Below are 27410 nucleotides of genomic sequence, written 5' to 3'. Positions count from 1 at the left end.
TCGGATCCATTTGCTAAAATCATTTTGTTCACCACAATTATAGAGTTTTACAATTCTGGTAAATAAATTTAAACTATATATAACCCCATGAAATAATGGTCAAATATTCGTAAAAGCTTCGAATGTACATTGTAGAGTGCATTTAACAAGTTATTTAAAAAGTTAATTAATCAAAATAAATTAAGTAAACATAGTTCTGAATAGAAATAAAAATAAATACATAAAATAACATGTGGTCTTTACCGAGTGCCTGCAGTGTGACACTCGACGAAGAATAACTATTGTACTAAAATATTATTTTTATAAACTTTAAAAATGATTATGGCATTAAAACTTATTTAAAAAAACACTGTTTGCTGAGTGTCAGATTAAGAACACTTGGCAAACATTTTAAACCAGATGTTTTAAATTGTTTTTTTTTATTTTTTTAAAAAGTCTTTGTCGAGTGCCACACACTCAGCAAAGCATATCAAAACATATATGGTCACGCCACTTGATAGCCCGAACAGAACCCACTGAACCCTACGCTGCAACGCCGCCCAGGCCCCTTCACTGCAGACCCTGGCGCAACCCCGCCCGCCACCGCGCGGCTCACCGAGCCTGGCTGTAACGCCGCCTAGGCCGGCGGCTCGCCCTCCCCAGCCACACGCCCCTGGGAGGTGGCTCGCCGGAGCCCGGCCGCCCCACCCTCGGCAGGCGTCTCACCAAAGCCCAGACGCCCCACTCGCGGCAGTCGGCTCGCCCTCCCCCAGCAGGCCCACCCCCGACCGGTGGCTCGCTGGAGGCCGGAGCCCCGTCGCGTTCTTGTGCATGTGCAGCACGTATGGGGGCGCCACCAGATTTCCGGTACGGTTACCTTGGGTTGCCATTGCTACTACACTGTTGAATCTGTGCAATTGTACTGTTTTTTGCTATTGGTGGTAATTTTGTGTGTTTTGCATTCGAACTTATTAGGCCGACCTCAGCAAGCCTTAGACCATACCTGCGACACTTGTTGATATTCATACTGTCATTGACTGTGCAACAGGACGGCCAGAAGAGCCCATCTGGACGGTATGCTACCGCCATTTCAGTGAATACAGTAACAAATTAGTGTACTTCTCTGTTGTCCTGAATATTATTCTTGCATTGATGTGTTTTCATTGTCTTGTATTTTCATTGTACTTCTCTGTTGATATTCATACTGTCATTGCCTTGTATATTTCCATTGTAATGGATTTTTTATTTTCAAAGGAGATGCGATATTCTCTGTACCTATTTCTAAGTGATATTTTGCAAACTACTGTCTTCTTTTTTAACTCTAATGATTGCTAGTCAGTTCCTGTAAATGATCATGTTTTACACTGTGGAAAATGCAAAGATGAGATCCTGCATGATTTGGCTGAATAGGAGGTCCTGCATAATTTGGTTCAGTAGCTAGCTAGTATTGTACAGAACACTAGGATTAGTAAGAATTCCCTGTAGAATTTTTTCACTACGATTGTACTTCATGGGCTCATAGTACAATACACATTCTGTTTAAGTAGCGTTCTCATGCTTGATAAGTGTGATGCTACAGAATTGCTAACATGGCGGCTTGTGGTGAGGACATCCAGCCCCTTGTCAATGACAATGGTATCACAAGGTGAAAAAACATACTCATGTATTTGCTCTTTATCCTTCTCTATAATCAGTTCATTTGTAATATTTCAAACTTTTTTACTAGATGGAGAATCACTCAAATATGTAACACTTAGTTCATACAAAAAAGTTAGAGAACAATTCCATGCAAATGGCATAGAATGAGTAGGTTACCTTTTTCTAAGATAATGAGTAGGTTACCCTTTTTAAAAATAATGAGTAGATGACCCTTTTAATCTATAGAAATTTTGTAGTCCAACTCATACTTACAATATAGTATCTGTAACAGCTAGTTCATCTCATGTTATTGAGGACATCTATGGTGACAGCATAGGACAACGAGAATACATGGACGGCAAGGACTTGTCTTTTGAACAACTTATGTCTTAGTTGTCTTTTGTCTTCTAAACATGTAAGATAGTACAATGTCTTTTGCCTTTTGAGCCTAGATAGTACAATGTTAGATGGTCTTAGCTAAAACCACGACGTAGCATGTAACATGGATGTACATGAACAACATAGGAGGCATGTGCTGGTGGTAGGATGATGGTGGTACGACGTTTGTGATATGTATGTGATGTCTGTGATATATATGCATTGTTGATGGTATATATGTGATGTCTGGTATATATATTCCCTGTTTGTTTGGATGGAATGCAAAAAACAAATAAAAATGATGTTTTTGGTCACTTTGCCGAGTGTATTGGCCATAACAGTATAACACACGGCAAAGTGCCTTTCTGGGAATCTGGGAAGCAGGCTTTGCCGAGTATCCAGGCCAAGACACTAGGCAAACTGGGTACTTTGCCGAGTGTCCACGCCAAGACACTAGACAAACCTAATGGCTTTGCCGAGTGTCCAGACCAGGAAACTAGGCAAACTTGGTACTTTACCTAGTGTCCCCGCTAGGACACTCGGCAACCCGCCTCATGTCGTCTGCTAGGCCGTGACGACTACTTTTGTTTGCCGTGTGTCAAATGAGCATTCGACAAAAGCTTTGTCGAGTGCTTGATAAATGACACTCGACAAAGCCTCCTTTGCCATTATTTTTTTGCCGTCTTGGCTTTGCCGAGTGTGGCACTCGGCAAACGGTTTGCCGAGTATTTTCTCCGTTTGCCGAGTGCCGTAGACACTAGGCAAAGCACGTGATTCTAGTAGTGCATAGCCCTCGAGCCCCTAGGCTATCCGGGTGGGGTAGGCTGGGCTCTCTTGATGATCAGGAACCACCTAAAACTGAGATACAAAAGCTATTTTTCTAAATTTGATACAACGTTATTTTCTTGTATAGATATTAAATCTATAATATATCTCTATCTCTATCTCTATCTCTATCTCTATCTCTATCTCTATCTCTAACTCTGTCTCTATCTCTGTCTCTATCTCTATCTTTTTGTAATAATATATTAAAGAGTGAAGAGTTTCCTTGAATTTACTTTTTGACCTTTGCGTCACCTTGTTCTCCATATGCCCAAACGTCCTCTAGTCTCTTTGTTCGGTTTTTGCTGGTTTCGTATCTTTTTTTGGCCGTCGTCAGGTTTCTTCATTCATTTTTTATCTGTCATTCTTTTTTTCTTGCCGTGTTCAGGTGTTTTCTGGTACTTTTGTCTAGCTACGCGCGCTCACGTTTTTACTCCATAACAGTCTTCGTGTCCCACCCTATATTCAGCTATATTTCTACCTTAACTTCTATCTCTAGATATAATATATACTACCAGAATCACCATGATTGCCGAGTGTCCAAGGATTTGATGAATGCAATCCGTCGTGCACTTGGCAAACAACTCCTTTGCCGAGAGCCTGGGCCAGAGCATACGGCAAAGTCAGTGTTTGCTGAGTGGCCTGACCCAAGCATACAACAAATTGACTTGTCAGCTTGAATTGTTATTTTGAGCATGTATATGGCAAATTAATGACTACATATATAATATTTCATTGTTTAATTAATATAGTTCATCAAATTGACTTGTTAGCTCGACTTGTTATTTTGAGCATGTATAAAGAGTTTGAGCATAGACTTCATCAAATTGACAATTTTAGCTAAATTGGTATTATGCATAGTTTGACAAATGAGTATGGATATATAGTAGATGGTCACCGGGTCCTCAGTCTCTCATCACCGGGATCCAAAGCGTCTGCGGCCGGATCTTCCTCTAGTTGCTTGCGGCGAGTGTAAGCAAAAGGTTGTGAACGAGTACCGAGTAAAAAAAGAGGGAATCAACAAGGATCTATATTCTACAAGTGTCCGGACCGTGAGGTGGGTTATTTTCCTACATTTGATTAATATGGTTAATTTCTATCAGTTTTGATTAATGATGTTGTTTAAATTCCTTATTCTTTGTTCTAATTGCAGTGGGAGGGCACCGGCGGATGTAAAGGTTGCTACTGGGAGGAAGAGTATGTTCAGCACGTACGAAATTATGTTGCAGAGGAGGTTGCCGCTGAAGGTGATGAGGCAGTGAGCCAACAGAAGAAGCCCACCACCCTGCCAGCGGATGTGCAGTTGTCTGTTTCAGTTGGGATAGGACGAGAACTAATTTTGTTGCTTAAGTGCATATTAGTTCTAGTTTTTTTATTGCTAGCTGCGGTTGTCTTTGTTGTAGTAAGGGTTGCTTGAATTAATCAACCATGTGATGTCATGCGTGTTGTGCAATAACATGAAGAACTAAGTGCATGGTTGTAATACTTACTGCAGATGTCGTCACGCAATTGGATGTATAATATCGATCGCCGCTCCAAAGAGTTCAATGTGCTTCCCATGTGCCGTTTGTATGAATTTGAAGAAATATTCATTCTCAAGGACTCTTCATACGCATTTGCTGAAGTCGGGTTTCGTACCAAACTATATTTGTTGGACGAAGCACGGAGAAAGGGGGTTCTAATGGATGATGGTGAAGAAGATGGAGAAGAATTAGACTATGGCGATATTATTGCTCACTACGGTGCCTTCGGTGATGATGCAGTGGGGGGAGATGATGAAGAGGAAGCGGCAGCGGTAGAAGATGTGGCACTTGATGCTGATCCTCTTGGTGATGTCATTCGCGATGCACAAAGAGATTGTGAAAGTGAGAAGGAGAAGGGCAAGTTCGAGCGCATGCTCGAGGATCACAGGAATTTGCTATATCCAACCGTTGAAGATGGGCAAAAAAAAGCTGGGTACAACACTTGAACTGCTTTAATGGAAGGCAAAGAATGGTGCATCCGAGAAGTCATTTGGGCAGTTATTGAAGATCATGAAAAAGTTCCGAGGGCAAACGAATTTCCCACCACTTTGGATGCATGCCCGGTATGCAAAGCATCGCGGTATAAGATCAGGAGAGATAATCCTGGCGACGTAGAGGGTGAAGAACGTCCCAGCCGGAAGAAAATCCCTGACAAGGTTATGTGGTATGCTCCTATAATACCATGCTTGAAATGTTTGTTTAGAAATAAAGAAAATACAAAGTTGTTGCGGTGGCATAAAGAAGACCTTAAGGTAGACAATATGCTCAGGCACCCTGCTGATGGATCCCAGTGGAGAGCGATAGACAGAGAATTCCCAGATTTTGCAGATGAGGCTAGAAACTTGAGGTTCGCTTTAAGTACAGATGGTTTAAATCCTTTCGGGGAGTAGAGCAGCAGTCATTGCACTTCGCCAGTCACTCTCTGCATCTACAACCTTTCTCCATGGTTATGCATGAAGCGGAAGTTCATTATGATGCCTGTGCTCATCCAAGGGCCGAAGCAACCTGGCAACGATATCAATATCTACTTGAGGCCATTAGTTGAGGAACTTCTTCTTCTATGGAGCAAGTCAGGTGTACGCGTGTGGGACGAGTACAGACAGGAACACTTTGACCTGCGAGCATTGTTGTTCGTCACAATTAATGACTGGCCTGCTCTAAGTAATGTTTCAGGCCAGACAAACAAGGTTGTAGCATTTTTTCAGGGTTCAACCAGCATGAAGAATACAAGCGAGGTCAAGGAAGTAACTTGTCTTAGAGATCCAAGCTCTTCCAATTTGGAAACTGTCAGCCTCAAAGAACTGGTGGATGAAGGTTCGGTCGGAAAAAAGTTGAACTTTGCACTGTCGGTACCTGAATGCAGCAGTACATTTGCACCAAAGCAGTGGTAGAAGAACTGACAAAATGCAATGGATCAGATAGTCAATTGACAAAAGAAATATCAGTCCATAATCATGATGTACCAATGGGTGTTGTCCGATCCGTAATATTAGGTCATACTCATAATCAGATAGTATGACCTTGTTAACCAAATTCACGATGTTGCAGAGGGATCGGATGAGCTAGCTAGAAGAATATAATCGAGACATATATGCACATAGGTGATAGGATAGGAGGTTGATTGATTCTCGGTAGCTACCTTTTCTGAGGGCTCACATGAGGGCTCCATGGCATTTCTTGAAGTTGGAGAAGATGCACTCCACTGTGTGGTGCGAACTCAGAGCCCGGCACCTGGTCAGTTCACGCCTCCTCCCAGGGAATAAAATAATGTTAAGAAAAAATTTCGGCCCGGCAAAGTATATATCAAAATTCAGAAATTTCAGAAATATCGGGTCGTTGAGAAAATTGCAGGGAAGTCCAACAACACATTGGCAAAATTACAGAGAAACTCCTTGGGTGCAAGGCTAACCTGATGAACTAGGGTAGTGCCCTAAATATGCAAGATGTGCTCACAACTATGCTGATTTGTATTGCTACCACTACGGGATTCGATGGCTTTGCCTAGTGCTCGAGACACTCGGCAAAGCCCAGAATACACTCGACAAAGCCTTTGCGAGTATAGCACTTGGCAAAAATGTGTTGGCAAAGAGCTCTTTGCCACAAAATTACAGAGAAACTCCTTGGGTGGAAGGCTGACCTGATAAACTAGGGTAGTGCCCTATATATGCAAGATGTGCTCACGGTTATGCTGATTTTGTTGCTATCACTACGGGATTCACCAGCTTTGCCAAGTGTCTGAGACACTCAGCAAAGCCCAGAATACACTCGGCAAAGCCTTTGCGAGTACAGCACTTGGCAAATAGCACTTGGCAAAAAATGCGTCGGCAAAGATCTCTTTGCTGAGTGTCCGACACCACTCGGCAAAGAAAAGCACTCGGAAAAATAAAAATTCGAAAAAACCCCATAAAAATAGCAAAATAATAATAATGGATGGAGAGAGCATATATAACTGCAGGATTATTGTTGATCCCGAAGATGAACTTTTACTATTGATAATCTGGAATTACTAAACAAGTGAAAGTTGTTTGGTTCATGTATGCTACTATAACCATTGTGTACCAATCTGGGCACATATATATATATATATATATATATATATATATATATATATATATATATATATATATATATATATATGGGCTGACAGGGATGGCCCTACATACTGCCCCCACATCACTGGAGTAAAGAAGAGAACCACGCTTTACCTCCTGCTGTTGCTGTGGCTCCTCCATTGGCGCCCTGCTTGGTGACGACGGCGACGGGGTGGCGGATGTGATCTGGAGGGTAGCCAGGGAAGAGGAGGGTGACGGCGACAGGCGAGATCTTGCCTCTGTTGCTCACCATTGGCGTGGAGTGTCAATCTTATAATAAATCAGTTAACAATCAGTTTTAAAAATCATAGCTAGATTTGTCATATATGTTTGGCAAAGAGCTAGCTGTAGCTATTAATATTATTATTATTAATATTTGAACTAACCGGGCTTAAATGTATGCTCCATCGAGTTGTTGGCTCCCCGCCTTTTCGCTGTTGTACATAAAAGGACAGCTAGCTAGTAAGAGAACTTACAGGATGCTTTGACAAAGAATTGGCTTGAGGGCATACAGGGCTACTACTCGGTCATGGTACTCTGTGAGTTCTTGGACATATGGGATTTAGTACATGTTGTGATCTTGCATCCAGAGGTCGAGATATCCACAAATGGCTATTTGAAGCCTAGGGTGAGTTTTCTACCAAATTAGCATATGAGGCCTGGTCACACTGGTACAGGAAAGGGCTTTAGCCCGGGGCCGTAAGGGCATTTAGTCCCGGATACAGAACCGGGGCTAAGATTTCGGGACTAAATGTCCCACCTTTAGTTCGGTTGGTAATAGCAACCGGGACTAAAAGGTGCGCCAGGGTGTGCCACCTGGCCTCCACTTTTAGTCCCAGTTTTTGCTACCAAACGGGACTAAAGACTTTTTTCTTTTTTTCCTTTTCTTTTGTTTTGGTTTTCCATTTAGGGTTTACAATTATGTTATTATTATTTTCGAATGTGTATTGTTTGATGGTAGTTTATGGAACGTGCATCTATAATTTATATAATTTAAAGCATTACATATAAATATACTATAAAACACTATATATATATTATATGTATCTATAGGTCCATAATATAATATTTACACATATGCATCACGGATAAAGTGTTTACAACTCAATTTATCTTCCGCCACTCAAGCATCGTACAAATGATCATCGTGATTTGGTTTCATCGGCTCCTCAGGGTTGAAGTAGCACTCGCCACCGGGATTCAGGACTTGGTCGTTAAGAAATCCTGCGATTGTCTCTTGAATTCCCTTTAGGCGGACCGCATCCAACACCTGCTCCTTCAACCACATCTTCTTTAATAGACATTAAAGAAAAAAGTTAGAGGTATGAATAGGATCTATTAAATAGCAACAAATAAATGAAATAAACTTATTATATACACATGTTACATACTTTTAGGTGCTCAAGATTAGTTCTTTTGGCATAGACCATCATAAACTCGCACACATAGTAGCCACACAAATTGTTGCCCGGTGTCTGCTGTAGAACCCACTGAAGTAAGATAGGCTTTGAAAGTGCTGCATTCAACTCTGGACGGTGTTTCTGCACGAACCCAGTCCAAACCCTAGCAATAAAACTATCATTATTAATTATGTATTACTGAGTTAAAAAAGCAGAATTTAATATATAGAGATCAGAGTTACCCTTGGATAATATCTATCATTTCTTGGTAATCGTCCTGTGGTTTTCTCAACGAGTCATAGATTACCAATTGACATTGCCAGAGATCAATGACAATTAGTATCCAATGAAAGCTGCATTTGTGTGCATGTAGGCAAAATTAGTATATATCTTCGTACTAATCTGATTAATTAGTTAAATAGAATGTACACACGATAACGACACTTACTTAAAGTTCTAGAGAAAGAGTATATATCTTTTGTCTTTTTGGTTGATCAAGAACCTCCGTAGATTTCTCTCCGTTTGAGTTCTCCATAAGACATACGGGGTCTTCTGGTCTTTGAATACAACATTTGGATCCATAAATCCAATCTCCTTGTCATTTCTAACTCTGAGGTCCCTCATCATGTTTCTGCATATGTATAGCGGGTTTCTGTAATTAGTTATATATATACTTACAGTGACATTATTGAAAGAAAGAATCACTTACGGACAGAAGCATCTCATTAGAGATTTGTCAAGAGCGTCCATGTGGCATAGTTGGTGTAGCTCATTAAATTGAACATAAATAATATCATCACCACGGAAGTAATGATAGTTTGAGGGACGTGGGCTACTACCAGAAAATGTAATTTTTTTCTTGTGGCTAGTTGCTCACAATCGTTGTGGATCGTAGAGAAGCATTTACGACGGGACCTTCAATATCTGGAGCATTGTCGTCCTCTATGTGAACAGGAATAAGACATGATCAGTCACCTTCTATCGGCATGTGTATTTGCCAAGCAGTTTTGGCATCGACTCCTAATAGTTTTTGTCTTCCAGACATTACACCTCCACTCAACAGTACTGACTTCTTGTGTTTGCAACTGGCTTGCAACAGTTTGTGCACTTGCGCAAGGGGTGTGTGTGTCTATGTGTGTATGTGTTGTATGTCTTCTGTAGCCTAATTCCTGTTTTCTTTAGTGCAATGATATGCAGCACCCCATTCGTGAAAAAACAACATCACTAGCTAAGTCATAGATTAATGCATGTTTAATTAATTAGCGAAGTAATAAAATACCGTTCCGTAGCTGTCATGTATGAAACAAAGAAGCTTCATGAGCCATGCATCAAAGTGCACAGCTGCAGCCACTTGTCCCATTCCATCGTGTCCCTCCATATGTTGATGCCGGCTCAGGCAGCGCTGGTGCCCAGAGCAGCAAAGCATGTGGTTCCACTCCTGTCCATGCCGCCATATAAGTGTAGGGGCTACATACCTACAATAATATACAATAAAAAGAAAAACGTCATGTTCACTGGATAACCTCATTACAAGCGTTAGAGAATTGATATTGGTGCCCCAAGCATTCATCTGGATCTCATTTTTGAAACGTCTCCTCATCTGCATACCCACCCACCAGGCTCCGTTAAATAGTGAATATTAAAATTTTTTTGAAACGACTATGTTTACTTGACAAAGATGGAGAACAACTATGCACGAGTATTGAAACGTTCGTTCATCAGTGTAAATGCGTAAAATAAAGGCCAATGTTATATATTCACTTAATTGTTGAGATAAAGTGAAATGTTAGAACCTGGGTAGGCAAATTTCTCGCAGACATGCATGTGAAAGAAAAGAAAACAAAGAGAAGAAGCTAGTAAGTAGTAATGAGAACAACTTAATGATCAAGAGCAAAAGCCACAATACCATATCCCAGAAGCTCTGAAACTACTAGTGTACATTCCTCACACAAAGGCAATTGTACTTGCACTATCCACCAGAATATGCCAAAAATATGCATGAAGATCAAGATGAGTTTTTTAGTGGCATTGATGTTCCAGCAAGGACAATAATGCTGGAAACTTCTCAGGAGGTATCCTCATGGATAGCAAGCCTTGTGTGTGCTCAAAATTAAATAAGGGAGTAAAAGAAATGGATGGTGATCTGCCATTTGGATTCAACAAGCAAAACGACGAAGGCTTTAGTGTTACTGCTGGCTGCCATACCTCAGCAGTAATAGGGCCTGATGGTAGCACCTTTTCGGGGTTTAAGTAGCTTGAAGAATACAAGGTCAAGGAGGTAACTTGTCTCACATATCCAAAGTCTTCCAACAAGAAAATTGCTAGCCTGAAAGAACTGGTAGATGAAGGTTCAATCTGATAAAAAATGGCACTTTGCACTGTTGGTACCTAGATGCAATAGTACATTTACACCGAAGTAGTGGTAGAGAAGAACTAACTAAATATTTACTTGGATTGGCAGGCTGAGGAACAGATAAGCAGCAGTTTAATAAGGTCCAAACTGCTAATTAAATTGGTCCTGCGCAGATTGTTGGAGAAAAAGAAAATAAGCAAAGAGAAGGCCCGAACAGATTGCTTGCTAATTACATAAGCAAGAAAAGAGCTAGCATGCCATATCGGCCTATTTAGATTACTTTTTAGAAAAGAGAATATATTAATATCCCAGTTTCTGTGTCGATCAAAATGCAGTATTACAATCTAGAAAGAAAAGGTCTAGGCATCTCAAAGACAAAGTTTTATGCCATAGCATTAAAGGACTAAAAAAACAATACTACAGAGTAATTCTTTTCCTAAAACTCTAGCGTTATCTAGCAAACACTTCTATCATGGCTGTCTCCAAGGGATTACAACCCATATCTTCATACAATGGCCATCCTCCTCATTCTGTAACAAGTACCAAAACCTAGTCCAGTAGGTCCCCCTGAAGATAGCGTGCAACTAAGATAGTGCTACTGTCTTATTGAAAACTGTATCATTTCTATTCGATCACTACTGCTGAAAGAATAAGTGTGGCTGGCGTTTTCCCTTTCCGCAGCAGGCAAACGCGTCCGCCGTTCATAAGGCCACGGTAAATCGTGGCCACTACCGTGGTGGGCGCTCGTGCCCGCTGCGGTTAATCTATTAACCGTAGCGGGCAACATAACGCGGCCCTACGGTTAATGCCTATTTACCGCAGCGGGAGTGTTACGGTGCCCGCTGCAGTTAATAGATTAACCGCAGCGGGTGACTTATGTTGCCCGCTACGGGTATTGCTATTAACCGTAGCGGTCCTTTTATGTTGCCCGCCACGATTAAGTGTTTTTAAATAAATAATAATAATTCTTTGCAGAACCATTGCTGCATTTGAATTTAAACAATTTATAAATTCCAGATTCCAGATTTCATTTCAAAAACAAAGAGAAGATATATATAGAGAGACACACACATATGTGCCTAGAAGTTCAATACATAAAACACGACATAATATATAATTCCACTTGTTCTCATCATCCACATATACACATATGAAACCGACAAAGCCGCTACACATCACAAATCTAATGCATGGGCGTAATCCGTCGGTCGTAGCATGGTGTTCCATCTCCTAAACTTCTCGAACTCAGGTTGAACCGCCAATTCACCTTCATTGTCGAAGGATGGTTCGCCTTCGAGCACGCATTTCTCTAGGATGAACTTACAAATGTCCGCCTTGATTTGCTTCAAAGCGTGTCGTTCATTCTTCATCATCTCTCCATGATCCTTCACTGCTTCCTTGAGCTTCTTCAAGCTGTTGGTATACTCTCTGCTTTCCCTTAGGTTCTTGCAGGTGTACAAGCCACATGCCTTTGATCCCAAGGGTTGTTTGGCGCACTGAACGATCGATACAAAAGCATTAGAACATATATGTACCAAAAGCATGATTGAACTACCTTTGAAACATACTTACAGGGAAATCGTGTTGGATTTTGAGGTGGTGCTTATGCCTCTTCTTAAATTTCTCCGTTCTCTGATCCCAGCATTGCGGATCCTTGAGATACGCACTATAAGCGCTGTACAAAGTGCATTAGTGTTAGGTCAATTTGAATACGATAACTGTAAAGGATCAAGAAGCTCGGTGGCTTACTTTTTCAAGCAGTCTTCGAAGGCCTTGTACCCCTTTTTGTTCGGTACCTATAACGAGTTAAATATGACAGCCCGACCATCTTGAGGATAGATGAGGAAGGCAACCCAGTGGCCGCCGGCTAGGTCATTTCTACACCATTGAAACAAAGTATAGGTTATGTTGGCGAGAAGGCATAATCCTAGCCACTTTTGCTCTACATGGATGTTTTCGACTTACCCAAAGTGGTACGCAGCCATAATACAATGCGGCCCATCTGGGTTGAGCTTCTTCATTACTTCAAAGATGTACCTTGACAATTTCTTCTTCTCCTCTTTCATGCTGTCTTCGTACTTCTTTTCCCTCTGCCACACGGTCAACAAATAATAATAGTGGCCAGGACAGTCTTTCGCCTTCGGAAATAGATTGATCTGGAGAGTATTTGTAGGCCTGGCAAAACATGGATACAAATGTTATTACAATTTCATGTGTTTGAAGGGTTAAGAGAATATTATGCTTGTTTGTCTCATACCTTTCGGACATAGTAGTGTAGAGGAGCGGTGTGGCGGTCATGCCTACATCCTTGCTCGGTGGAGGAGGGGCTTCAAGCGTAGGAGTAGCTGTTGGCGGAGGTGTTGTAGTCCTCGTTTCTTCCTCCGTGCCTCCTTCTTGTTGTCTGCTTGGGCTCCGAGGCAGACTGTTTGGAGGAGGGGCACATGTGGCGCCCATGTCTTTGTCCCCTTCATCAACTTGTGCCTTCTCCTTATCCCCGCGCATCGTCTTTGTCTTGTGCCTTCTCCTTGTCCTGGCCATGGCCATGGCCATCATCGCCTTGTCCTTTGCCCTTGTCCTCGCCATCGCCTTCGGCATCATCGCCACTGCCATCAGGATCATCTTGGGGACAAGATCCGGCCACTGATCGTTGTGATCCGACAGTTGATGGCTGCGATCCTGGTGTCGGCGTCGGAGTTAGTGTCGATGGAATAATCTCAATGTCTTCCTTGTTCCACAGGACTTCATGACCAACGACCTGCCCAAGAAATGTGACGTTGTCTGCTGTGGTTAATACCATTAACCGAAGCGGTCACTTAATGTTGCCGGCTATGGTTAATCGTTTACCGCAGCAGGCGTTCCTGTGGCCCGACGTAAATGTGTGCGGTTGAATAACCGTGGCGGGCAAAAACTGTGCCTGCCACGGAGGTAGAAATGGGCTCGTTGCAGTTAATCAATCCTGTAGTAGTGGTTTAGCCAAATCGTCCAACAAAATGCACAAAAAATGCACTTGCACCCACAATAATCTGGGATTTCTATTTATCCCTTTCAATCAATCTAAGAAAATATAATGTATACTAGTTGGCGGTGATGAATTAAAGGAAACATGAACAATTCTCAAAATAAACATAGCAACATGACAATCAAAAAATAGGTGCTGAATAGACTCGTTCTTGGAATAAAAAAAACATTTCCTCTCTCCTTGCCACTGCTGTTGTGCTAAATTATCATGTCAGAATTACTCCTTTGTACAAGTACCAAATGAAGACTTTAATTTTGACAGGTGGCTTCAGTTCGAGATACAAGTGCTAAAGGCAAAGCTTGTGTTTCTAACAAAGCCCTATACATTGATTTAACAGAAAACAACCTATTCTGATATAACCCGCGCACAATGAGGTCCCTCTGATTTGTCAGTTGTATATTTGCCACCATAGCCACCACATTATACCATGCTTGCAAGTTAGCAACATCAGAGATCTCCTGAAAGCTAGGTCTAATGGTATCATAGACATCACTGATCTTACAGTCACGTTTTTTCTTCTCGCAATGTTATAAAGTGTAGGGAAAAGCGATTTCAGTGGGCAAGACCTTATCCACACATCCTCCCAAAACTGCACTTAAGACCCATCACCTAGATCAACCTCCTTGCTCTAGTTTCCTTCTACAGCCGTCTCTAGCCCCTTTGCCTCGAGTTTGGATCTCGCCAAGCATAGAGAAGAGCCGCTGCCGCTACGAGCCTCCTCTACGCCATCTCGGCCCAAGAAAATCGCGTAGGTTAGCTCGCCTCTTCCTTCTCCACCCCCTGTGTCGTTCATTGGATCTAGGACAGTCGGAAATACTTAATCCACAAACTCCGGCGAAACCTCCACGCTGGCAACGGAGCTCCACCGTGTCTGACCCGCCGACGGTCACCCCTTTCCCTGGAATCCATCTTGACCATCTAGATCGAGATCAACGCTCAGGATTAGAAGTTACGTCTTCGGTGGGAATTTTATTAAAGAGTCCCTAGAAAATTCTACATATTAACCTGTAGTACTTTACGCCTTTGCATATTTACGCTTTCTTAGTTTTGGAAGCGTATTTCATGTCGGCTTAAATCAAAATACGCTTCATATTATTTACAGAATTGCCACTGATTTTATATTGCGCATAAAATGCTTATTTTAACTCCATTTTTACCCATTCAAATTGTATTAGATTCATCTTCACAAGATCTACATGTTAGTAGCAATATTTCACCAGTTTGTAACTTTTTAATCTAGTGAGCCTATTTAATTAATTACTTTTCTATAGGAAATCTTAGAAAATCCATAACTTCTCTGTTTTAATTCCGATTTTTGTGATCCTTACGTCTATGTGATCGTAGCGATGCATAGAATGTTTTTATAAACTTTTATATTTGTTTTGCTACTGCTCGTGTACTGTTCTAATTATAGTTTATTCGCTTCATGTATGATTGGCTCCAATTGATTGCATGTTGTTAATTGATGATCGAGTATAACGGTGAGCAATACGTTGGTGAGCAAGACCAATACTTTGATGATCAGTAGGAGCCGGAGGAAAGCTTTGATCAAGGCGCAAGTATAACTTGGGACTATCCTTGTTACCTATACACTTTTGATTCATATATCATATGCATGTGTCCACCTTAACAACCCTAGTGAAATCATAGATGATTTTATTTTGAATTCCTTGATAACTATTGGATATGCATTTGGGTAGTACTTGCTAGTGCTTAACTTAATCCATGATCTTGTAAGATGATTAATGACTATGCAATGAACGTTAAAAGATGACTTATGACTATATGTGATCTTGACTGTACGTGAGCACCCAAGATCGACATTACAATCAAGAGGGCTATATGGTTGTGGCCTTAGCTCAGTATGAAGACCTTTTCTAGCATGTTAGAGATTACCCAAAAGGGCACAAAAGGGGCTTGCCGACTCGGGTATAGTGCAACCTCTGTCCTTATGTGTATAGGTTGTGCGTTATTGTGCCATTTAGAAGGGGGGCTCTACATCTGATCGCCGATTGGAAACCTTACGGCCCTAACATGTTAGACGAACTTTTGAAAGGCTCATAGTGAACCTTGCTAACCTCCCTAGGAAGAGGGTTAAGAGATTTGCTACCTCGGGTGAAAAGGTAAATCATGACTCATGGGTAAAGATGTACAACCTCTGCAAAGTGTTTAGTAAATTGGTATACTAGCCATGCTTAGGGACACGAGCGGACTTTGGGACATATACATTAAAGATGATGATGCTTATTATGTTATTATGTTTATTTATATATCATTTATGCTTTGAATTAATTATACTTACATTGATCATGTGCTTATGGGATTAAATATGCTACCATGCTATTGCTACTATATGATGAATATGCTACATACATATAAAAGCTAAATGCAGTCAAACTAGTGTCAGGTATTTGAGCCTCATGAACCTATAGTTATGCTTGTTGACTACGATATGTGCTCACTCTTGGTTTTTAACAACACCTTAGGATGTGCTAATAAAGATGACTAGAATGAGGACTACTGTAATGAGTACTAGGCTTGGAGTCAACCAGTCAACAGTTGTCCCTGTGTGATGTTTTGGTCAAGAGTTCATTTATTAGAACTATTATTATTGTTCAAGATTATCTTTTGAATATTCATTCGTTATGTAATAAACATTATGATGATACTATTTGAGATTTGCCTACTTATGTGTGCGACGGTTTTTGTGGTGCGCATGCATGAGTCTTTTATACATCCTATTTCGTCCTTAAATTTTGGGTGTGACAATAAGATACAATCTAAATTGTGTGTGAAAAACAATGTGTACTGTGTGATGAAGAGCTGCGTTGGTTCTTGTATATATATATATATATATATATATATATATATATATATATATATATATATGTATATGTCATTAATATGATATATGTGTATATATCTATGCGCGTCTGTGTATACCAGTGCAATTATGACTATTTTGTGGGGTACAGATGTGTAGACATGAAATGCATTTGTAGTATTCTCATCGCTACAAACATGTCTGTGGGCTATAGACGCGTAGGCATGAAACATATCTGTTGTATGTTCATCACTACAGATGGGTCTGTAGCCTAGACGCGTCTATGGTAAGGATAGTAATACAGATACATATACACAATAGGAGTCTATAGTATGCTCCTCACTACAGACATATTATAAAAATGCCTGTAGTAATATCCTAACTACAAACGCATGTAGTGTACAAGCGTCGCTACTATTATCTTTCATATAGACGGGTTTAACGACGGTGTCTGTAGTAGTATCCTTATTATAAGACATGTGTATATTATGTGTGTCTATATAAGAGTCACTAAAACAGACGCGCTTTGCCGAAGTGTCTGTAGTAGTATATCCTTACTATAGACAAGTGGAGTGCACAGGTCCAACATACGCATGCCCATTTTAATCATAGTCGCATGTATGTACATGTGTCTGTATTTAGATTCTTATTAAAGACGCTTACTTTGTGCGTTTGTAATAAGCCTTATTACAGATGCATTATTCTCAATGCACGTGGGTGCGTCTGTGATGCATCTGAGCACCCATGTATGAAGTGCTTTTTTGACAGTGGATGCTAGCTAGATCATCCACTTCATTGCGGTGAAGAAAATCTACATATATATCTTTGCTCAATAAGCTAACTAATTAAATGAAGTACATATAAATCATGATCCTTCTGGTGATACATACTCACAAATAATAATAGTAGCCTACAGCTAGCTCATCAGTGTATTTATGAGAAATCCAGCTATAATTTTTGAAATTGACATTGTTAACTGATTTATTATAAGACTGGCACTCCACGCCAACAGCGAGCAATAGTGGCAAGATCCCGCCTGTCGCCGTCACCACCCTCTACCCGGGGCCGCCTTCCAAATCTCGCCCGCTGTGTCCCGTTGCCGTTGTCACCAAGCAGCGTGCCGATGGAGGAGCCGCAGCAGCAGCAGATGTAAAGCGTGGAACTCCTGTGCGGGTGATGCATGAGGGGGCAGTATATGTAGGGCCATTCTGCCGGTCCATAGATTTTATATGTAGTTATATATACATAGAATAGATCGGTAGGTGCCCAAATTGGCACGCCCGCGGGCGCGCGCGTGCGCACACACACACACACACACACACATATAAGCAGAACTCAGTACTGTTGAATAATGGAGGTGTAACATTTGGAAGACCAAAACCATTAGTAATTGATGCCAAAATTGCCAGGCAAATAGACATGCCGACAGATTGTCTCTGCTTCCTGTTCACATAGAGGACAGTGCTCTCGATGTGGAAGGCCTCGTCGTACAAGCCATACATAAAGGCTCTACGGCGGCAGTAGTGTCTAATTTGTATAGGCGGTTGCAATTATCGTGCGCCAGTGCAAAGAAACAGCCGGCCCAACTCAAAAACCGCCAGTGGAAACACATTTACATTGACGGGTTCACTTAAGGATTGTGAGCAACTAACCACAACAAAAATTTGAATTTCCTTGGAGCCCATGTCCCCTAAATCAGCTTACTCCGCGCCAAATAGGGTGCCCCATGAAAGAAGTCCTCATATGCTGATTTGGTAGAGAACTCAGCCGAGGCTTTCAAAGGGCCATTGATATCTTGGACCTGTGGTTGTCAGATCACATGCTGCACCAAATCTCAAATGTGTGACAACTCAAAAGAGTACCACGACCAAGCAGTGGCCCTGTATGTCCTCCAGCCGCCTGTTGTTTATCAAAGCTTCTTTTAGGTACACAAGTGAAAAAGACAGGGAGCCAACAACTCAATGGAGCATCCATTTAACCATCTGCCAGTCAAAAAGTTTGTGGAAGCACCATTACCAACTTTTGAATACATAGCAGTAGTAAACAGGGCTGGCACATCAGGGAGGGGATTGTTGAGGGAGAAGTTACAAATTCTTGTTCATACTTTTTTTCAAAAGCAAAATCTTATTCAAACTGAAGTTGTGATTTATAGTTGTTTTCACTTGTTTTAGAAAAAAAAAACAAGAACTGTAATGCTACATGTGGAAGGAAGGAAGCATTAACGAAAGGTCGTCTAGGTAAAATCTCCTGCTTTCTGTTTTTATTCATAGAGTTGGTAGCAGCCTTGAGCCAAACAGATTTCTCATGTTAGATAATTCCGGATTATTAATAGTTAAAGTTCATCTTCGGGATCAACAAGAATCCTGCACTCATGCTCTCTCCATCGATCTGGAATTTGGTTCGACCAAATTGTTAATTTATACAAGACAGGGAAACAATGGATCAGATACTATATGGAAACTTATTTTGAAGTCTTTACACAACAAAATTGAATGATGAAATTGGTAAAAACATTCAACATGGAATACCTAATAACAAGTGATCCATACACTACTATAGAAAACTTTATTGTGGTAGGCATATTTGATTTACCGAGGTGGATTATTTGCAACTACCTCGGCGGAAAGGTCATAGTAAATGAGATCTTTATCGAGACGGTAGCATGCCCGCCACAGTAAATCGAATGAAAAAAGAAAAACAATAGAATACTCATGGTTAAGCACGGTGAGCCCATCCACAGGCCCGCCGAGCCCATCCACGTGCCGCCGCGACCTCCATGCACCCTTCCGCTGAGATATGAACTCCGACCATCACATTAATTTAGACCTACACGCTCCTCGCCGCTAGATCCAGTCGCTCCTTGCCTAGATCAACACCGCTACAGCTTGATGGAGTGGGAGGAGCCACCGCTGCCGCAACAACTTGAGGGAGAAGGAGGAGCACTGCCGCTGCCATAGCTTGAGGGAGAGGGAGGAGCCACACTCAACGCCCCCCAGATCCACGCCGCTGCAGGTTGAGGAATAGGGAGGAGCCACTACTGCTGTAAATTGATGGAGAGCAAGGAGCCACCACCATCTCCTAGATCCACCTCCCGCAGCTTGAGGGAGAGGGAGGAGCCACCACAACTTGAGGGAGGGAGGTGGCCACCTTCTCGTCGCTGCAGCTTGAAGCAGGGGGCCATCGCCGCAGCTACAACAGCAGCATGGGCTCAAGAGCCACCTCTGTGGGGGAGTGGGAGAGGAGAGGAGGGGCACCATGGGGGAGATCACGCCGCTGGGGCACCTAGATCCATGCCGCTGTCGCTGTCGTGGGGAGGGAGGTGAGGGAGAAGAAGCGAGGGAGAAGGGTCGTTGGGAGAGGGAGAGGTTGCAAGATGCGGAGTCGCGCTCGGGGTGCCACATAGGCTGACGGGCTGAGGCACTTCTGAGGGTGGAGTAAAGTGAGTTAGGGTTTGCGTGTTGCTTATGTATTGGAGAGGGTAATGGGCGAGTGTGAGCTAGCGGGCTGGGCCTGATTTACTGAGGCAGGCTTTATAATGTGACGGCCTCGGTTAATACATTAAGTGAGGTGGTTGCATTAGAAATACCACCTCATTTATATTTATTTACTGAGGCGGTTGCGTTAGGTGGCCCGCCTCAATAAATCCATTTTGCGAGGCGGTTGATTGTGACTGACTCGGTTATTAAAAACTGATCAACCACCTCACCCAATTGCAAAATGCCTCATCAAATCTTTTGTGTAGTAGTTATATTCATATATTCAAATATTTGTTAATATGCACTTGATATAATATTAAAACTGGAAATTGTAGCTTGACCTGTCCAAGAGGATCAAACAGCTGGTAACACTATAGCCTATCTAACTAGAGATATTTCAAACATTGATGTGGGAAACTAAGAATCCTATCTACAATTTTCTATAGGCATCATACTGCAAGACAACTTCTCAAACATTAGAGACAACATTGTGGAAGATCGTTCAAGTAATGCTATTTATTTCTTCACTTTTTCCCAAATATGCAGGAGAGCTGCATATTATTGCGTTAAGAGAAAAGTAGTTAGGCAACAAAATCCAAACAAACGCACGCACACAAGGTATTGAAACCATGCCTTGTGCCAGTGCCCAAACTGTCGCAGGCCTGTTACCATCATTACTAGAAGTTAGTATTGCTGAGTGGAAGTATAACATCTGGAAGACCAAAACCATTAGGAGTCTGATGCCAAAACTGCCGGGAAATACACATCCGGGTACAACGTGACTGATTGTGTCTTCTTCCTGTTCAAATACACATCCGGATAGTGCTGTCAATCGTTGTGCGAGCTTGTCCATCATCCACAATGATTGTGAGCAACTAGCCACTAGAAAAATTTACATTTCCTTGGAGCCCATGTCCCCAAATCAGCTTAGTCAGCACAAAATAAGGGTGCCCCATGAAAGAAGAACGATATGTTGATTTGGTCGAAAACTCACCCGAAGCTTCAAAGGCATTTGTGGATATCTCAGACCTCTTGTTGTGGGATCACATCCTGCACAAAATGCCAAATATCCAAGAACTAGGAGAGTACTGCGAACGAGTAGTGGCCCTCTATGTCCTCGAGCCACCTGTTCTTTGTCAAAGCTTCATGTACAGTTCTCTAGCTTACTGTACACAAGAGAAAATGCGGGGAGCAAACAACTCGGTGAAGCATCCATTTAACCATGTGTCAGGCACAAATTTTGTGGAAGCACCATTACCAACATCTGAACGTATAGCAGTAGTAAACAGGGGTTGAGCAGCGGGGAGGGGAATGTCGGGGGGAGGAAGTTAAAAATTCTTATTCATACTTTTTTCGCAAAAATGAAATCTTTTTCAGTCTGAAGTTGTGATTTATAGTTATTTTCACTTGTTTTAGGAAAAAACAAGAATCCTAAGGCTGCGCCTGCACCCAAGGAAGAACTAACGAAAGGTCGTTAAGGTACACTCTCGTGCTTCTTTTTTTATTCATAAAGTTTATAGCAGACATGAATCAAACAAATTTCTCTTGTTAGATAATTCCAGAGTTCAATTATAATAGTACATATTCGGAATATAGAATCCTGCACACATGCACTCGAATAGGAATTTTTATTTTATTCATACTGAAGAAAGTTGCGATTTATAGTCATTTTTCACTTGTTTTAGGTAAAAGCAAGAATCATAAGGCTGCACGTGCACCCAATGATGCACCAACGGAAGCACACCTAGGTACAATCCTCTGCTTCTATTATTTTCACAAAGTTTATTATAGCATACATGAACCAGACAAATTTCACTTGTTTAGTAATTCCAGATTATCAACAGTAAAAGTTCATCTTCGGGATCAACAAGAATCCTGCTGTCATATATGCTCTCTCCATCCATCTGGAATTTTGTTAGACCAAATTGTTAATTTATAAAAGTCGGGAAACAATGGACCTACTATATGGAAACTTATTTTGATGTCTTTACATAACAAAATCAGATGATGAAATTGGTAAAAACAATCAACATGGAGTTCCTAGCTAATAACAAGAAATCTATGGTGTGCTGCATATCATTACATTAACACACACACACACACACCACCACCACCACCACTACCGGAATCCCGGCCTTTGCCGAGTGCCGGATGCTTTGCCTAGTACCGAACATCGGGCCTCGGCAAAGAGGTCTGCTTCTTCGCCTAGTGCCACCCAAAAACACTAGACAAACTGAAAACACTCGACAAAGAGCTAACACCATTGTCTACCCAGCCACCACCGTTAAATCTTTGGTGAGTGTCCCTCAGCCACCACCGTTAAATCTTTGCTGAGTGTCCCTCAAGAGCACTCGACACATAGCTCTTTGACTAGTGTCATGGTTTTGACACTCGGCAAAGAGCTATTTGCCTAGTGTCATGGTTTAGACACTCGGTAAAGATTTTAAAATGTTTTCTTTCCAACTCTTCAAACTTTTTCTTCTCTCCTCATACAACATGTGGTAGACCATGTTAAAGTTTGGTGTACTTTTGTTTTTTTTGCTATATATAATTAATTAATTGTGTTCTCAGCAATTTTTTTAAATTAAGTGAAATTTGAACTACAAGTGATTTGAATACTTGAAAAAATACGTATAAAAATTATATTAGTGTTATTCAGCCTCGTTTGAGGCCATACTTGTAAAATGAAAAGAAAAATTTAAACATTTTATTCATGAAACATGACCAATAACGTGTGGTCGAATGGTTTTAAAATTTTAAAAAAATAGCAAATAAAGTCTACAAATCATTAGATTTGTTGTCAAGGTGTCATGATTTCATATGTGGATACTGTGATAAAAAATTGGGAGAGCTTTGCACAAGTTGTCACGTATAATGTTTACAAACTGAAACATGTTCGCACAATATTAAGAGAGTTGAGAATGATCCGATAAGATTTGGAGTTAAATTAACCGTCGTGTTGGGGTTTGACTTCCAAAGATTTTGTATAGGAAATAGACAATAGAGATTGTTTTGTGTGGAATTTTCGTATTTTTTGGACCATTTTACTAATTTTAATTTATTAACAACAATTATAGAATTTTTATTGTGAAAACTATTATGAACTAAAACCGAATGAAATAATGGTCGAATCTTCGTATAAGCATCGAATATTTATTATGGAGTGAATTTGACAAGGTATTCTCAAAGCATATTAAAAGAAACTATTAATAAAAAATTGAGAAATGGAAATAACAAAAAAAAAATGCTCTTTGCCGAGTGTTACTGTGTAGCTCTAGGTAAAGACGGGCATTGCCGAGTGCCCAGATGACCCTCGGTAAAGATTTGTTTTTACTGTATAGAAAATTTATTTTTCTTTTTTTAAATAGTATTTTTTTTAAAAAAAACTGCATTGAAAGAATTTTTTAAAAATAACGCAAAAGCAAAAAAAAAAGTGTTTGCCGAGTGGTGGATCTGGGGGCCACTCGGCAAACGATAGAGCACGGGAGACTTAATCGTGGCCGCTCCTCTCTATCTCGCACCCGCCCAGCCTCGAGGCTGGCTGTCCCTCGCCCGCGTGGCCACCTGCGCCACCGCTCGCGCGCTCACCCGCGCGTCCGGCCCCGCTCCCTCGACCCGCCGGCCGGCGGCGCTCACGACGGCGACCGCCTTGTCCGCCGACGGCGCCCCGGCCACGCCCGCCTTGTCCCTCGCGGCCGCCCGCCGGAGTCGCCCCCGGCCGCAGCGCCCATGACAGCACGCCCCCGCCCGCCAGTGGCAGCCCGGCTCCCTCGATGAGCAGGCCGGCGGCGTCTCCAGAAGCCCCCACCACGCCGCTCTTTGTTGGTCGCGCGAACACCGCGAGCTGTAATCCGATCACCACTGCTAGTGCTAAGGTTTGCCCCGATCTCTCGATTCATACTTGCTCGATCGGTCTCACAGAGAAAGGGCATCGATTTGTGCCAGTGCCAGTGCATACCGAACCAAGGCGTGTGATATATGTGTGACAAATGTGATATATGTGTGATGTACAAACTATTTTGATTCATTAGGGCCTGTTTAGATTTGAAATTTTTTGGCCTAAAGAGAAAAAATTTTGTGGAATTGGGGCCTGGAAACTAAACAGGGCCAAAAAATGTGGGGGCAAAAATTTTGGGCTACACTGTGCACGCACTTCCATTGAAGCCCACCAATGACAACTGCAAAAGCATGCAGCTCAAGTTTTGTTAGAAAAAATTTGCCAAACTAAACATCTAAAATTTTTCATGTGTTTTGACCACAAAAAAATTTTACCACTTTGATCGAAAAATTTCAAATCTAAACAGGATGCAAAAAACAAAAAAAAACTTGGAAAGTTGCTTTGCCGAGTGCAGCAACCAAAACAATCAGCAAGACACTCTGCAAACAATTTGTTAAAAGAAATTTAATTTCTTTTGCCTAGTGTCCCAAACAACACACTCGGCAAATAATTCTAAAAAAATTAGTTTCTTTGCCTAGTGCCCCATGAATGGCACTCGACAAAGAATTTTTGAAAATAATAATAATTTTTTGCCTAGTGCCTGCCGGTGTGGCACTCGCCAAAGAATTTTTGAAAAAAAGATAAATTTCTTTGCCTAATGCCTCCAAGCAGGGCACACAGCAAAGAATTTCTGAAAAAAAATAATTACTTTGCCGAGTGCCTCGCCATGTTAGCACTCGGCAAAGTCTCCGTCGGCGTTTGGGCTCCTTTCGCGTTGCTTTTTATGCCGAGCGTCACCACGGCACTCGGAAAATATTTTGCCGAGTGCGCGATGAAAAACACAGCAAAGTTTTCTTTGCCGACTTTTTTTTTGCCGTATACAAATCCTTTGCCTAGTGTATTAGTGCCTTTGCAGAGTGTCTTCGGCACTAGGCAAAGTATTTGAATCCGGTAGTGCACACACACAAACTGTCGCATGCCTATCGCAACCATAAGTAGAAGTCGATCAGTACTGTTGAGTGGAGGTGTAACATCTCGAAGACCCAAACCGTTAGGAGTTGATGCCAAAACTGCCAGGCATATACACATGCCGATAGAAGATGACTGATCATCAGTGCTCCAGATGTGGAAGGCCCCATCGTGCGAGCTTGTCCGCCGTACACAACGACTGTGAGCAACAAGCCACTAGGAAAAAATTACATTTCCTTGTAGCCCATGTCCCACAAATCAGCTTACTTGGCATGAAAATTGCTAGGTTGATCCATGAAATAAGGCCCCATATGCTGATTTGGTAGAAAACTCAGCCGAGGCATCAAACAGCCATTTGTGGATATCTCTGACCTCAGGTTGCAAGGTCACAATCTGTACCAAATCCCATATGTCCATGAACTCAGAGAGTACCGTGACCGTGAGTAGTGGCCCTGTATGTCCTCGTCTTGTATAGTTCTCTTACTGGCCCTCTTTTTACGTACACAAGCGAAAAGGCGGGGAGCCAACAACTTGATGGAGCATCCATTTAACCATCCATGAGTCCAAAATTTTGTGGAAGCACCATTACCAACTTTCAAATGTATAGAGTAAACAAGGCTTCAACACAGGTATGAAACAAGGACTGGGAGAGCGCTCCATGGTATTTCTGGTCTAGTGTTGCCAAATCACAACCATCTCACCCTAAGAACCAAACCAAAATAATGTAAATCCAAGATACCAAGGCCCCCATGTTCCTTGGGCCAAGCTAGCAAACAATGCCCTCTGTTAGCTTCTTTTCTTTGGCCTTTAGACACAAAGGGGTAGATCCATGGCAGTAGCAATATAAATCAGCATAGCCATGAGCACATGTTACACGTATATGGCCCTACCCCCCGTTCATCAGGTCCGCCTTCCATCCTTGGAGTTCCTCTGCAATTTTGTCAATGAGCAGTTGGTGTTCTCTACAATTTTGAGAATGACACGATATTTCCGAAATTTCTGAAATTTCACTGGGGACCAAAAATTTTTTTACCAGTATTGTAAACCTTGGCAGGAGGCGCCAGCCGACTAGTTGCCGGGCTCTAAGACCGCACCACACATTGGAGTGCATCTTCTCCAACTTCAAGAAATGCCACGGAGCCCTCATCTGTGCCCTCACAAAAGGTAGTGAGCGAGAATCGGTCATCCTCCTATCCTATCACCAATGTCCATATGTCTCGTTTATATTCTTCTAGCTAGCTCATCCGATCACTGTGCAACGTCATGGATCTGGTTTGCAATCTTATATGAGTATGGCCTAATATTAAGGATTGGACGCCCATCATGAGTATGGCCTGATATTTCCTTTGTCAATCGACTATCCGATTGGTTGATAGCACATCAGCCAACGATATGTTTTTCAAAGAGAAAAAAAAGATATGCCTCTCACGTTCATGCTCTTGTGCGGCAGTTGCCCGCACTACGATCCCACGCGAGGACGCCGTACCTGAGCTTGAGTCTCGCCATGTGAAGCAATCGGCAGGAGGTCACTTCGCCTTGCAGCGAATACGTCGTCTCTTGTACTCACCTGTGGCAGCAAGCCTTTCCTTTCTCCACCTGAGTAGTCAATAAACGTACTTATCTTTAGTCTTGAACACATACTATGTTTATTACTTAGCGAAGTCATAAAAATAAAATACCGTTCCATAGCTGTCATCTATGAAATAAAGAAGCTAGAAATCTTCATGAGCTAGCCATGCATCGCAGTGCACAACAACTTTTTGCAGCCACTTGTCCCATTCCATTGTGTCCGTCTATATGTTGACGCCGGGTGCTGGCTCAGGCAGCGCTGCGGCCTTGAGCAGCAACGCAGGTGGTTCAGCTCCTATCCATGCCGCCATATAAGTGTAGGAGCTGCATACCAACAATAATACAATAAAAAGAAAATGTCATATTCACTGGATCACCTCGTTACATACGTTAGAGAATTGATATGGTCCCCCAAGCATTCACCTGGATCACATTTTTGAAACGACTCCTCATCATGCATACCCACCCACAAGCCTCCCATTAGATAGTGAATGTTAAAACTTTTTTGAAACGACTATATTTACTTGATAAAGATTGAAAACAGCTACGCGTGAGTATTAAAATATTCATACTTCATTAGTATTAGTGCGTAAAATAAAGGATATGTTCACATAATTGTTGAGATCAAGTGAAAAATTAGAACTGGGGTAGCAAATTACTTGTAGACATGCAAGTAAAAGAAACAAAACCGAGAGAACAAGCTAGTAATTAGTAGTAATGGGAACAACTCAGTGATCAAGAGCAGTGCCCTAACACCGTGTCCAAGAAGCTCTGAAACTACTGCTGTACATTCCTCATACAAAGGCAATTGCACTTGCATTGTCTCCACTAGAATATGCCAAAAATATGCATGCAATACTAGATGACCTATGCAGTGGCATTGATCAGCATCGCTGGAAACTTCTGAGGAGGTATCCTCATCGATAGCAAGC

The 27410-nt window shown here is 41.8% G+C and overlaps 1 long non-coding RNA gene across 1 annotated transcript; it reads left to right on the top strand.

Moving 5' to 3' along the window:
• Window positions 23550-26315, top strand: LOC110437191. Its single transcript, XR_002455390.1, has 2 exons — window positions 23550-23878; window positions 25964-26315. It is a non-coding gene; the product is annotated as an uncharacterized LOC110437191 (long non-coding RNA).

Source organism: Sorghum bicolor, chromosome 7 (assembly GCF_000003195.3).
Source record: "Sorghum bicolor cultivar BTx623 chromosome 7, Sorghum_bicolor_NCBIv3, whole genome shotgun sequence".
In the NCBI taxonomy this organism is placed as follows: domain Eukaryota; kingdom Viridiplantae; phylum Streptophyta; class Magnoliopsida; order Poales; family Poaceae; genus Sorghum; species Sorghum bicolor.
Note: the sequence above shows the minus strand (reverse complement) of the source record. Positions and strands in the feature narration are given on the sequence as shown.